The sequence below is a fragment of the Rhinopithecus roxellana genome, chromosome 5 (genome assembly GCF_007565055.1).
Source record: "Rhinopithecus roxellana isolate Shanxi Qingling chromosome 5, ASM756505v1, whole genome shotgun sequence".
Classification (NCBI taxonomy): Eukaryota; Metazoa; Chordata; class Mammalia; order Primates; family Cercopithecidae; genus Rhinopithecus; species Rhinopithecus roxellana.
In genome coordinates this window covers 102,515,080-102,529,350 of record NC_044553.1, presented here as the reverse complement: position 1 = coordinate 102,529,350, position 14,271 = coordinate 102,515,080, and the positions used below count along the sequence as shown (strand labels likewise).

At 41.2% G+C, this 14,271-nt stretch overlaps 1 protein-coding gene across 1 annotated transcript in view; it reads right to left on the bottom strand.

Moving 5' to 3' along the window:
* SLC25A21 (solute carrier family 25 member 21) overlaps positions 1–14,271 on the bottom strand; it is a 184,127-nt gene that overhangs the window by 6,006 nt on the left and 163,850 nt on the right. The gene's annotated exons all lie outside the window — the stretch shown is intronic.

Sequence of the window (14,271 nt, the reverse complement as noted above, 5' to 3'; positions counted from 1 at the left end):
AACTTGGGGCAGCTGCAAAACAGCCTGTGATATTCTGTGCATTATAAACAGTAGTAAGTCACTGGACTAATTGGCTGAAGAATTTACAATCCATTGTTTCGGAATCTTGTTCTTCCTCCACGGCAAAGGAAGAAACTGAGAAAGAGAGAGCGAGAGTGAGTAAAAGAGAAATATTTCTTCTTTCTGTTAGAATTGAGGCCCTTCACGTCCGTCTGATTTGATTTTCCACCCCCCACCCCGCACTGCTTTCTGACATCAAAGTACTTAATTAGGTCTTATGTGGGAGTCACTTTCCTTTGGCCTATTTTTGTGCCCTCTGAGCTCACATTATGATTTGTTATAATGAATTTGCTGGGAAGTTCTCATTATGTTGCCAACCTCAGTTCTATGTTTTCAGTCCTCTGTTCTGAAGAGAGGTCATATCACATACTATAAGCTGCTGACTCTGACCCCCCACCCTATCTTTTCCCTGCCCTCTTTTTTGATTGATATTTTAGAGGGATCATCACAGAGGAATAATATAGCGCTGTGCCACAACACTATTTTATCCAGAGGGGAAGCATACCATGCTTAAGTTAAACAAGAAAATTCAGGTCTGAGCATTACATGCTTCCAGCCTCTATGAAAGAAGAAAACTTCTGAGGGCTCTGAAATTTTTAGCTGAACCAAGAGCCAGTTACCATCACAGAAACTCCTATGTGGCTAAATATAAAAAGCAAGGGTTTGGTAATAATTCCTGGATCTGGGCCATACAGGTGCCAGGGAGGTTTAAAGGGATTTGAAAACCAACAGGGTGTTTCAACAGGAAAAACAATGCAGTGATTGCAGTATGAGTGAGGTGTGTTTAAATAATTCCCTCTCCCCCCATTTTTCCTCTTTTACAAGGAGAGAAAAATGCCTTTATGTTACTCCTCTCCATTATGGCACAGAAGCAGAACTGGAGCTCAGGAGCACAGTGAATTCTAGACCAGCTCTGGTTGTCTGACCTCGGATGAGTCACTGAATCACCTAGAGCCCAGTGTATACAAGGGAAGTTTTTAACACCTACCTTACTTCTAAATTGTATCATTTTTCTGATAAATAAAAACAATAATATAAATGTTTATAATATAATATAAAAATGTTGTAAGTGTTGCACAAACCTGGCAGAAAATGAATAGTATTTTTATGTAGCCTGTTTTCTAAAGATGCAAAACATTCTATGAAAAGATGCTTTCTTGAAATCCCCGTGACATTGCAAAGCTCTCTTTCTTTTTCAATTAAGGACAAGAATGGAAATGATGATTTGTATACACATTGTCCTTCTGGGAAGTTTGGGAGACTGGCTGATGTGTTTGCTGAGGACCAAAGCTGGGGATGGAATGTGAACAAAGAGACTCAATGATGGTCATTGTGCTTGAGACATGGCAATGGAAACCAAAAGCTTAAGTCTCCAGGTCATCATATCACAGTGTTCACTAGCAGGAGTAAGTGTCCACCTTTGTATTTATTTATATATTTAAGGTGGAGTCTCACTCTGTTGCCCAGGCTGGAGTGCAGTGGCAGGATCTTGGCTCACAGCAACCTCCACCTCCTGGGTTCAGGTGATTTTCCTGCCTCAGCCTCCTGAGTAGCTGGGATTACAGGTAGGTGCCATCATGCCCAACTAATTTTTTGTATTTTCAGTAGAGATGGGGTTTCACCATGTTGGCCAGGCTGGTCTCGAACTCCTGACCTCAGGTGATCTGCCTGCCTTGGCCTCACAAAGTGTTGGGATTACAGGTGTGAGCCACCATGTCCGGCCCACCTTTGTTTTTATACATTTCCCAGTACAACAGTAAGATCCCACAGTGGTTCCCCAATCCAGCTGTGCTTCAGAATCATCTGGCAATTTTACAAAATACAGATGCCTGGGTCCCGCTGCAGACCCATCTCGGGGGTCCCAGATCAGAACCTCATAGGAAGGTGCCTACAAATTGTTTAAAAAGCTCTCCAGGGCTCCTGAGGCTGCCAGATAAGGACCTGAGTCTAGGAATCAATGATTTTGATGTTCCACATTGGCAAAGCAGATGGTCAGTTGATACCCCTGTGGGCATTCTAGGGAGGAAAAGAATTTGCTTGGGATGGCCATGAGGCTATCCCTGACCACTGGCTTCTGGGCCCATAGTCAGTCTCTTCCTTGATGCTGCTTGAATCCAGCATCCCCAGCTGGGCCTGCGTGTGCGAGGACAACCCTCTCAGCTCACCTCTGCTTTCTTTGCCATGTGCCATCAGCCATCCTCGAATGAATGCAGCATCTCAGAGGCCTCTCCTGTTCATCCTCTCCTGGCCACTGCCACCTCTCCGGCTTTAGATCAAGTTCCCATTACCTTCACCAAGTCTTGCTTCCTTCCTGCCTTCTAGGATCTATTCTTCACAGTGATATCTGGGTTCTCTTTTTAGAGAAACAGATCTGCTTCTGTTATCTTCCTACTCAAAGACCCTCAATACTTCCTGGATGTGCAGAGAATAAAGATAAACTGGCTCACTTGGCCATTGGTTTCTTTCCCATACCCTCAATATGCTTCCAACCTAGGTTTCCAGCTTCCACTTCTACACCCTACCCTGAATCTATACTATGGTCACACTGGTTAATTCATAATTACTCAAACATACCAAGTACTTTCCCAACTCCACGCTTTTCTTCAAATGATTCCTGCAGCCTAGAATGTCTTTCTCCATCATATTCACCTGTAGCAATCTCACGGCCCTTTAAGGTCCTGCTTAAATCCCATTCACCCAAGGAAGTTTTACAGATCCCCTGTCAAAATTGATTTATCTTCTCCCCTACTCCCAAGATGCTGTCTGAACAACAGTCCTCACCTTTGCTATGGCCCACTTAGTGTTCAGTATATTTTTGCATGTATCTCTCTTTCCTGCAGGGCTGTGAGTCTGCATAGCATAGGAGCATGTGTTACTCCTCTTTGTGTCATCTGTTTTGCAGAGTACACAGTAGGTACTAAATAAATGTTTGCTGACTGGTCTATCAATGTTTATACTTATTTATTTTTTGTAGAAACTATGAGAATCAGGCTTAATCCTTAATCATTTTTTTTTCTCAAGACTTAATGTCTTCCAGACTGGAAGTGAATCCTTATGACAACATTGTATTTCTGTCTGTCTCTCAGAAGGTGTTAACATGGGGGCATGACAAGGTATCGGGCATTTGGAAAGTGGAGTATTTCAGAGTGGATAAATTGAGACTTTCAGGTCACAGAGCTAACCTGGGGTTGCCCGGTTCTATTGCTCAGCGACTCACACAGAACAACATGATATGGCAGGCTGTGGCCAGATTTTAGGAAAACAAACAAACAAACAAAAGCAATTGACAATTGACATAGTACTCTCTGGGCTCTTTGGTCTTAGATTTCCTGACCTTTTCACTAGTAGAAAGAGGCATCCAGTTGCCTCAAAAAGAATGAGGATTCTTGTAGCAGGACTACAAAGAGAGAAAAAAAGGTAATGGTTTAGTGTTTTTGGTTTCAAATTAGAATCTTGATCATAAAAATGGAAGCCCTGGAGAAGAGGCATAGTCTTGAAAAAGATTGGGAGCAGGGGACAAAGTATGTGGAGTCCACATGTAGAGAAGGCACCAGGATCCCTATTAGTGGCTGTGGCTAGAGAGCCACCATGCAGGAGCCATCCAACACATTGGACCCTTCCTTGGCATTCTGGTAGCGTGTGGCCAGGGAAAAGCACCTCCCTCGGAAGCTGCCCTCAAGGCACCTGGAGGAGAGGGTCTTCACAGCTGCTGCCAAATCAGGTTCAGGAATGATGCAGAGCACTCCCGAGTGCTAATGCTGCTGAGCTCATCCAAACTGCCCTGGTGGACAACCTCCTTGTCAGCAGCACAGGGCCCTAATAAGCCTGGGGACAGGATGATGGTGTGGAGGAGAAAGTTCCAACCCTAGTCCTTGGGTGGGGCTGGGTCATTATTTGGTACTTATTTAGAAACTTTCCTTTGAAGCTATCTAAGACATAGACATCTCTGTGAGTTGGTCAATGATTTCACTGTCATTGTGATGGTTAAAACCCCTAGGCAAATTGAATTTGTATAGCATTTTGGAGTTACCTAGCAGGCAAGTTGCCTCATCAGGGAGAAAAACCCTCAGGCAATGATTCTTTACTGGTTAACCATGAAATAAGGGGTCCTCAACTTGGAACTTGAGGCAGAGGAGAAAACAAGCAATACAGGAACCCATTTCATTGAACTTAGTGAGCTTTTGTGGGGAGTAGTGGGATGGGGGAGGTGGAGGGGACCGGTGGCCATGCTGAAACAAAGATGCTCGGAGTTGAAGAAAGCAAGGTGAGTGTGGCTGTCGCCTCTACCCAGACCCCTGTTACCCCTGGGGATGCCTCTGCAAGCCCCTGGGTGGTACCCAGGCAGCATCCAGGACAGCTGCCTGCTGCCTTCCATCCTACCGCCCCACCTCCAGCAACCCAGGACCCTACATTTCCAGCCTTTCTCTTGGCCTCCTCTCTTCCCACAAGCAACTCACTCCAAGTTAAAACATGTCTTCCCCAGCTCACAGAAGAGGTAACAATTTTAATAAAAATAAACATTGATTGAAATACATATTTTGTGCCAGATACTGCTAAGTGCAAATGTCTAAGCATTACATCTGTTAATCTTCACAACCTTTGAGTTACGAACTATTATTATTATTCCTATTTTACAAATGAGTTAACTGAAAGGTTAAGTATAAGAAGGGATTTTTTGTTACATCCAAGTGAACCCAAGATTTTGCCTCCAGGCATAGATTTTCTTCTTATACTCCTAAGAGTTAGCGGGTGGGTTGGTTGGGGAGGAGTCTAAGAACCTTCTGAAATTCTAAGCAATGCTTCTGTATTAGTCCGTTTTCACGCTCTTGATAAAGATATACCCGAGATTGGGCAATTTACAAAAGAAAGAGGTTTAACTGGACTTACAATTCCACATGGCTGGTGAGGCCTCACAATCATGGCGGAAGGCAAGGAAGAGCAAGTCACATCTTACGTGGATGGCAGCAGGCAAAAAAAAAGAGCTTGTGCAGGGAACTCCTGTTTTTAAAACCATCAGCCTTCATGAAACCCATTCACTATCACGAGAACAGCATGGGAAAACCCGCCCCCATGATTCAATCATCTCCCACTGGGTCCCTCCCACAACATGTGGGAATTATGGGAACTATAAGATGAGATTTGGGTGGGGACACAAGGCCAAATCATATCAGCTTCTGTGTCTCTGTAGATGAGCTTTTCTGGGGAGTGTGTCTGTTGATTTTACTAGGCTTGTAAAAGCTTGAAAACAACTTCATGAGACCATTTTCCCTACCAATATGTTTATGAAGTAAGGAAAAGGCAGTGCAGGGTTGAAAACAAAGAAGCTAAAAACAGGAAGCCCTAATTTTCACAGGGGTTCTCAGGCAATCCACCTAAATAAAATGATTTCCACACACAATCCTGCTCTGGAGTCTAGTTACTCACACCTCAACCATATCCATGAACTCTGTGATGCTCAAAGTGTGTTCCCCACACCACCACCATCAGCACCATGTGGGAACTCATTAGAAATCAAAATTGAGGTTCCACCCCATACCAGTGAATCTGGGAATGGAGCCCAGCTACAGCAATGTATTTGAACAAGTCCTCCAAGTTATTCTGATGGATGGTAAAGTCTGAGAACTACTGCTTAATTAAGTTGATCATTCACCCTCTTTGGATCCTTGGGCTGGATAATTGATGCTCTAAGATTCATCTTAATCACTGACCCTAAGGGGCTCTGGATGTGTTGGGAAGCATTTTGAAGCTTTCTTTGGTGGAAGCAGGAGTTGTTTCTTCAAGGCCGCACAACTGAAGGCAATGATGTTAAATCTGTTCAATCTCTCCTATCCTTAGCTCAGTCCAAAGCCAGAATGGCTATCAGTGGGGTCGCCTGATCTGAGTGATACCTATCTCATAGTTTGAATGGGTCATTTTGTACTGGCTAGCAGTGAGTACAGCATTTCTGCCGATAACCATAATAATAAATAACAAGGAAATTAATAGCAAAAGTAAATAGCAACAAAAAATGCTATACATGTTATAATATTTGTATTTTTTCATACTATTATGAGTAATAATGCTATTATTAATAATATTTATTGCCAGGCACAATGTCATATGCAAAAAGTATATACAAAATGTATATATGATATAACAAACCCTATGAGTTAGGCATATAACACCATTTTACAGGTAAGGACATAAGACTTAAAAAGTTAAGTCTTAGATCACAAAAGTTAAGTCTTGTCCAAGATCACACTGCCTGTAAGAGGTGGAGCCTGGATTTGAGCCCAGCTCCTTCTGACTCCCAAGCCTATGTTTCTTAACCATTATGTCATATTGCTTCTTGTAACTGATTGATTCATTGTGAATCCAGCCAACAAAGATTTATTGGGTGTCTGTATATGTCCAGTCTTACACTGGGTGCTAGAGTTGGGTATGAAGGTAAATGGTCCAGAGAGGGGACTGGAAGTGGGCGTCTAAGCAACTATCCCAGTTCAATGTGATTAGTACTGAAGGGGGAATGTGAAAAAAATGGAGGGCAAACATACAGTATGGAGAGCAAATTTCTCCTGGGATTTCACTATCTGAGTCCTGTAAGATGGTATCTAGCTTCTGCCTCTTAAAGCTTGGCCAGTTGTTGGCTGTTAAGGAAGTCAACAGAAGACATATTATTATAGTGAGTCACCACATTAGCTGTATGGCTAGCTCTCTGAATTGAGAATCACATGACCTGGAGTATCATTTTGCCTTTTTCCATTAATTTATTTTAAAAACTGGAGGAAGAAGATGAGAATAAGACACTCACTATGAGTCAGGTACCAGGTTAAGCCCTTTGTATATTTAAGCCCAACAAAATCCCCGAGCAGATGAGGTACCTGAGCCATACAGAAATTTGCTACCTTACAAAGGGATATAATCTTGAATTAGTCAAAAGAGAGCTAAAGTCCTATTATTTAGAAGTGAAGAAGCCAAAGTATTGGGGACTCTGAGATTGCCACATGTCAATCAGTTTTAGAGACATGTACACTTGCCTCTCAGGGCTGCACCCGAATTCAACATGCAAGGAGATCACCTCTTAGGCCAAGAGAAGACTTAAGTGACAGAAAATAAAAATCCCAGAATCACAAGACTAGGAGTGAATTCAGAATGCCACCTAGCCTAAGTCAAGTATTTTGAATGGCTCACACATAAATTATGTAAATGAATATTAATATTAAAAAATCTATTATGTTATTAAAAATTTCCAACTTAATTCCATAATTAGTTCCAACTGTCACCAATTAGGGAACATTTCTTGTACTTAATTGATGTTCCTCACCAATAAGCCTAAACCATTTTACTCCAACACTTTGCTCAATTGCAAGGGCAAGCAACTGTTAACTACTCTTGATGTAATTCACTGGAATTTAAAAACTGTTATTAACTTTGGGAGGCCAAGGTGGGAGGATAGCTTGAGGCCAGGAGTTTGAGACCAGCCTTGGAAACATAGTGAGACTGTCTTTAGAAAAATTAAAAATAAAAATAAAATCTCTCTGTTACTGCAATAGCGTTTTATTTCCAGTACACTTTTTAAAAAGTTCCTTTTGAATATTTATTTATAAGTAGTATGTATTATTTCCTCATCTATGGATCTTTTCCTCTAATTATTTTCTGATTTTTCTTACAAATCATGTGATATAACTAAACTGGAGCTGAGTAGTCTGAAATATTAATGAATATTGCATGCATTGACCTTATTCTGTGATAACAACATGGAAAACAATACTTGCAGGTTTTAAAAATGGTTTAATTCCCTTGCAAACATTTTAAGGCTGAAATTAATATTTCCATTGACAAATGAGAAAACTGAGACAGAGAGAAGGTATAAGTTTGCCAAAGACACATGGCTAACTAGTAAATACTATAATTGAGAATTAACACCAGGTTTTCTTGCTAGAATTCTCTGGCTATTTCCATCACACTGTGTGATCTTTTTGTGAGTGCACAGCTGACGAGATGTGTTTACCAGCCCCTCTTCAGGGAGATCAATGAGTTTCTCTGACAGAACATATTATTTATAGACTCTTTGTGACTTAACAAGAGACATTAAGAAGTGATCCCAAAATGCTGGCGGCTGTGATGTCCCACAACCTCTAAAAATTCAACATCAGAAACGTGATCATATGACTCAAAACAGTTAACACCCTACATATTTGTAGCTAATTTAACCATATAGTTCAAACTATACAGCCAAGACCTAAAGACAGCATAAGTAATTTAAGGCAATGGCACTTGAGGGGATAAAATATGTCCATTGAAAGAGGCATATGCTTCCCCTTTTACCTTTCCCGGCATGGGCTCTGACACCTGGCTTCGTTGGCTGGCCAGCTGGCTGCTAGCTTGATAAACAGAAACATCGCCCATCTCAGAGGTCTTTGCGATTAGGGTCTGGGGTCGTTAAGAAGGTGTTTCACCCAGGGATGTGCCAGAAGAAGGAGGTTAAGATGAGAAAGCAGGATTTGTCAGCCAGTGAGGAGTGGGGGTGATGAGGGACACAGGGCAGGAAGCCTGCTTCTCTGCAAAAGGCAAGATTGAGCAGAGGACGGCAATGGGTCTTTTCTTTTAAGGAAACTCAGCATTAAAATGTAATCTTAGAATCTTCCCATCTCATGTCAGCCCAAATTACATTTCCTTTGATCTCTGCAATTAAGTCACCCTTTAATTCCTCCTGGTACTTCACCAAATAGGGTGGTCCCCCGAGGAGTTACATGATTTTGGGGGTATCACAAAAGTATTGCTTTAGAGAACTCAATTCTGTGACTCATTCCCATGCCCTCACTATCACAGTGATGTGATAGTAGCACATCACTATCACAATAGGTGAAGTGGAGGTTGCCACACAGTCCTTCATTTCCTTAAGGTTGCAAGCCAGAGGCGGTACCAACAAGAAGCTTATGATGGATCCCTGTATGAAGGAACTGCAGAAGATTTACTGTAGTAATACATTTTTTTTTTTTTATTATACTTCAAGTTCTAGGGTACATGTGCACAACGGGCAGGTTTGTTACATATGTACACACGTGCCAAGTTGGTGTGCTGCGCCCATTAACTCATCATTTACATTAGGTATATCTCCTAATGCTATCCCTCCCCGCTCCCTGCTCCCCACAATAGGCCCCAGTGTGTGATGTTCCCCTTCCTGTGTCCAAGTGATCTCATTATTCAATTCCCACCTATGAGTGAGAACATGCAGTGTTTGATTTTCTGTTATTGCGATAGTTTGCTGAGAATGATGGTTTCCAGCTGCATCCATGTTCCTACAAAGGACACAAACTCATCCTTTTTTATGGCTGCATAGTATTCCATGGTGTATATGTGCCACATTTTCTTTTTTTTTTTTTTTTTTTTTTATACTTTAAGTTCTAGGGTACATGTGCATAACGTGCAGGTTTGTTACATATGTATACTTATGCCATGTTGGTGTGCTGCACCCATCAACTCATCAGCACCCATCAATTCATCATTTATATCATGTATAACTCCCCAATGCAATCCCTCCCTCCTCCCCCCTCCCCCCTCCCCATGATAGGCCCCAGTGCGTGATGTTCCCCTTCCCGAGTCCAAGTGATCTCATTGTTCAGTTCCCACCTATGAGTGAGAACATGCGGTGTTTGGTTTTCTCTTCTTGTGATAGTTTGCTAAGAATGATGGTTTCCAGCTGCATCCATGTCCACAAAGACAAAACTCATCCTTTTTTATGGCTGCATAGTATTCCATGGTGTATATGTGCCACATTTTCTTAATCCAGTCTGTCACTGATGGACATTTGGGTTGATTCCAAGTCTTTGCTATTGTGAATAGTGCTGCAATAAACATACGTGTGCATGTGTCTTTATAGCAGCATGATTTATAATCCTTTGGGTATATACCCAGTAATGGGATGGCTGGGTCAAATGGTATTTCTAGTTCTAGATCCTTGAGGAATCGCCACACTGCTTTCCACAATGGTTGAACTAGTTTACAGTCCCACCAACAGTGTAAAGGTGTTTCTATTTCTCCTCTCCAGCATCTGTCGTTTCCTAACTTTTTAATGATTGCCATTGTACCTGATGTGAGATGGTATCTCATTGTGGTTTTGATTTGCATTTCTCTGATGGCAAGTGATGATGAGCATTTTTTCATGTGTCTGCTGGCTGTATGAATGTCTTCTTTTGAGAAGTGTCTGTTCATATCCTTTCCCCACTTTTTGATGGGGTTGTTTGTTTTTTCTCGTATATTTGTTTGAGTTCTTTGTAGATTCTGGATATTAGCCCTTTGTCAGATGAGTAGATTGCAAAAATTTTCTCCCATTCTGTAGGTTGCCTATTCACTCTGATGGTAGTTTCTTTTGCTGTGCAAAAGCTCTTTAGTTTAATTAGATCCCATTTGTCAATTTTTGCTTTTGCTTGCCGTTGCTTTTGGTGTTTTAGACATGAAGTCCTTGCCCATGCCTATGTCCTGAATGGTACTACCTAGATTTCTTCTAGGGTTTTTATGGTATTAGGTCTAACATTTAAGTCTCTAATCCATCTTGAATTAATCTTCGTATAAGGGGTGAGGAAAGGATCCAGTTTCAGCTTTCTACTTATGGCTAGCCAATTTTCCCAGCACCATTTATTAAATAGGGAATCCTTTCCCCATTTCTTGTTTCTCTCAGGTTTGTCAAAGATCAGATGGCTGTAGAAGTATGGTATTATTTCTGAGGGACTCTGTTCTGTTCCATTGGTTTATAGCTCTGTTTTGGTACCACTACCATGCTGTTTTGGTTACTGTAGCCTTGTAGTATAGTTTGAAGTCAGGTAGCAGTGATGCCTCCAGCTTTGTTCTTTTGCTTAGGGTTGTCTTGGCAATGCGGGGTCTTTTTTGGTTCCAAATGAACTTTAAAGTAGTTTTTTCCAATTCTGTGAAGAAAGTCATTTGTAGCTTAATGGGGATGGCATTGAATCTGTAAATTACTTGGGGCAGTATGGCCATTTTCACGACTACTGATTCTTCCTATCCATGAGCATGGAATATTCTTCCATTTGTTTGTGTCCTCTTTTATTTCGTTGAGCAGTGGTTTGTAGTTCTCCTTGAAGAGGTCCTTCACATCCCTTGTAAGTTGGATTCCTAGGTATTTTATTCTCTGTGAAGCAATTGTGAATGGAGTTCATTCATGATTTGGCTCTCTGCTTGTCTGTTACTGGTGTATAAGAATGCTTGTGATTTTTGCACATTAATTTTGTATCCTGAGACTTTGCTGAAGTTGCTTATCAGCTTAAGGAGATTTTGGGCTGAGACGATGGGGTTTTCTAAATATACAATCATGTCATCTGCAAACAGGGACAATTTGACTTCTTCTTTTCCTAACTGGATACCCTTGATTTCTTTCTCTTGCCTGATTGCCCTAGCCAGAACTTCCAACACTATGTTGAATAGGAGTGGTGAGAGAGGGCATCCCTGTCTTGTGCCAGTTTTCAAAGGGAATTTTTCCAGTTTTTGCCCATTCAGTATGATATTAGCTGTGGGTTTGTCATAAATGGCTCTTATTATTTTGAGATACGTTCCATCAATACCGAATTTATTGAGCGTTTTTAGCATGAAGGGCTGTTGAATTTTGTCAAAAGCCTTTTCTGCATCTATTGAGACAATCATGTGGTTCTTGTCTTTGGTTCTGTTTATATGCTGGATTACGTTTATTGATTTGCGAATGTTGAACCAGCCTTGCATCCCAGGGATGAAGCCCACTTGATCATGGTGGATAAGCTTTTTGATGTGCTGCTGAATCCGGTTTGCCAGCATTTTATTGAGAATTTTTGCATCAATGTTCATCAGGGATATTGGTCTAAAATTCTCTTTTTTTGTTGTGTCTCTGCCAGGCTTTGGTATCAGGATGATGTTGGCCTCATAAAATGAGTTAGGGAGGATTCCCTCTTTTTCTATGGATTGGAATAGTTTCAGAAGGAATGGTACCAGCTCCTCCTTGTACCTCTGGTAGAATTCAGCTGTGAATCCATCTGGTCCTGGACTTTTTTTGGTGGGTAGGCTATTAATTGTTGCCTCAATTTCAGAGCCTGCTATTGGTCTATTCAGGGATTCAACTTCTTCCTGGTTTAGCCTTGGGAGAGTGTAAGTGTCCAGGAAATTATCCATTTCTTCTAGATTTTCTAGTTGATTTGCGTAGAGGCGTTTATAGTATTCTCTGATGGTAGTTTGTATTTCTGTGGGGTCAGTGGTGATATCCCCTTTATCATTTTTTATTGCATCTATTTGATTCCTCTCTCTTTTCTTCTTTATTAGCCTTGCTAGCGGTCTGTCAATTTTGTTGATCTTTTCAAAAAACCAACTCCCGGATTCATTGATTTTTTGGAGGGTTTTTTGTGTCTCTATCTCCTTCAGTTCGGCTCTGATCTTAGTTATTTCTTGCCTTCTGCTAGCTTTTGAATGTGTTTGCTCTTGCCTCTCTAGTTCTTTTAATTGTGATGTTAGAGTGTCAATTTTAGATCTTTCCTGCTTTCTCTTGTGGGCATTTAGTGCTATAAATTTCCCTCTACACACTGCTTTAAATGTGTCCCAGAGATTCTGGTATGTTGTATCTTTGTTCTCATTGGTTTCAAAGAACATCTTTATTTCCGCTTTCATTTCGTCATGTACCCAGTAGTCATTCAGGAGCAGGTTGTTCAGTTTCCATGTAGTTGAGCGGTTTTGATTGATTTTCTTAGTCCTGAGTTCTAGTTTGATTGCACTGTGGTCTGAGAGACAGTTTGTTATAATTTCTGTTCTTGTACATTTGCTGAGGAGTGCTTTACTTCCAATTATGTGGTCAATTTTGGAATAAGTGCGATGTGGTGCTGAGAAGAATGTATATTCTGTTGATTTGGGGTGGAGAGTTCTATAGATGTCTATTAGGTCCGCTTGGTGCAGAGATGAGTTCAATTCCTGGATATCCTTGTTAACTTTCTGTCTCGTTGATCTGTCTAATGTTGACAGCGGAGTGTTGAAGTCTCCCATTATTATTGTATGGGAGTCTAAGTCTCTTTGTAAGTCCCTAAGGACTTGCTTTATGAATCTGGGTGCTCCTGTATTGGGTGCATATATATTTAGGAGAGTTAGCTCTTCCTGTTGAATTGATCCCTTTACCATTATGTAATGGCCTTCTTTGTCTCTTTTGATCTTTGATGGTTTAAAGTCTGTTTTATCAGAGACAAGGATTGCAACCCCTGCTTTTTTTTGTTCTCCATTTGCTTGGTAGATCTTCCTCCATCCCTTTATTTTGAGCCTATGTATGTCTCTGCATGTGAGATGGGTCTCCTGAATACAGCAGACTGATGGGTCTTGACTCTTTATCCAGTTTGCCAGTCTGTGTCTTTTAATTGGAGCATTTAGTCCATTTACATTTAAGGTTAATATTGTTATGTGTGAACTTGATCCCGCCATTATGATATTAACTGGTTATTTTGCTCGTTAGTTGATGCAGTTACTTCCTAGCCTCGATGGTCTTTACATTTTGGCATGTTTTTGCAATGGCTGGTACCGGTTGTTCCTTTCCATGTTTAGTGCTTCCTTCAGGGTCTCTTGTAAGGCAGGCCTGGTGGTGACAAAATCTCTAAGCATTTGCTTATCTGTAAAGGATTTTATTTCTCCTTCACTTATGAAACTTAGTTTGGCTGGATATGAAATTCTGGGTTTAAAATTCTTTTCTTTAAGAACGTTGAATATTGGCCCCCACTCTCTTCTGGCTTGTAGAGTTTCTGCCGAGAGATCTGCTGTTAGTCTGATGGGCTTCCCTTTGTGGGTAACCCGACCTTTCTCTCTGGCTGCCCTTAAGATTTTTTCCTTCATTTCAACTTTGGTGAATCTGGCAATTATGTGTCTTGGAGTTGCTCTTCTGGAGGAGTATCTTTGTGGCGTTCTCTGTATTTCCTGAATTTGAATGTTGGCCTGCCCTACTAGGTTGGGGAAGTTCTCCTGGATGATTTCCTGAAGAGTGTTTTCCAACTTGGTTCCATTTTCCCCCTCACTTTCAGGCACCCCAATCAGGCGTAGATTTGGTCTTTTTACGTAATCCCATACTTCTTGCAGGCTTTGCTCATTTCTTTTTCTTCTTTTTTCTTTTGGTTTCTCTTCTCGCTTCATTTCATTCATCTGATCCTCAATCGCTGATACTCTTTCTTCCAGTTGATCGAGTCGGTTACTGAAGCTTGTGCATTTGTCACGTATTTCTCGTGT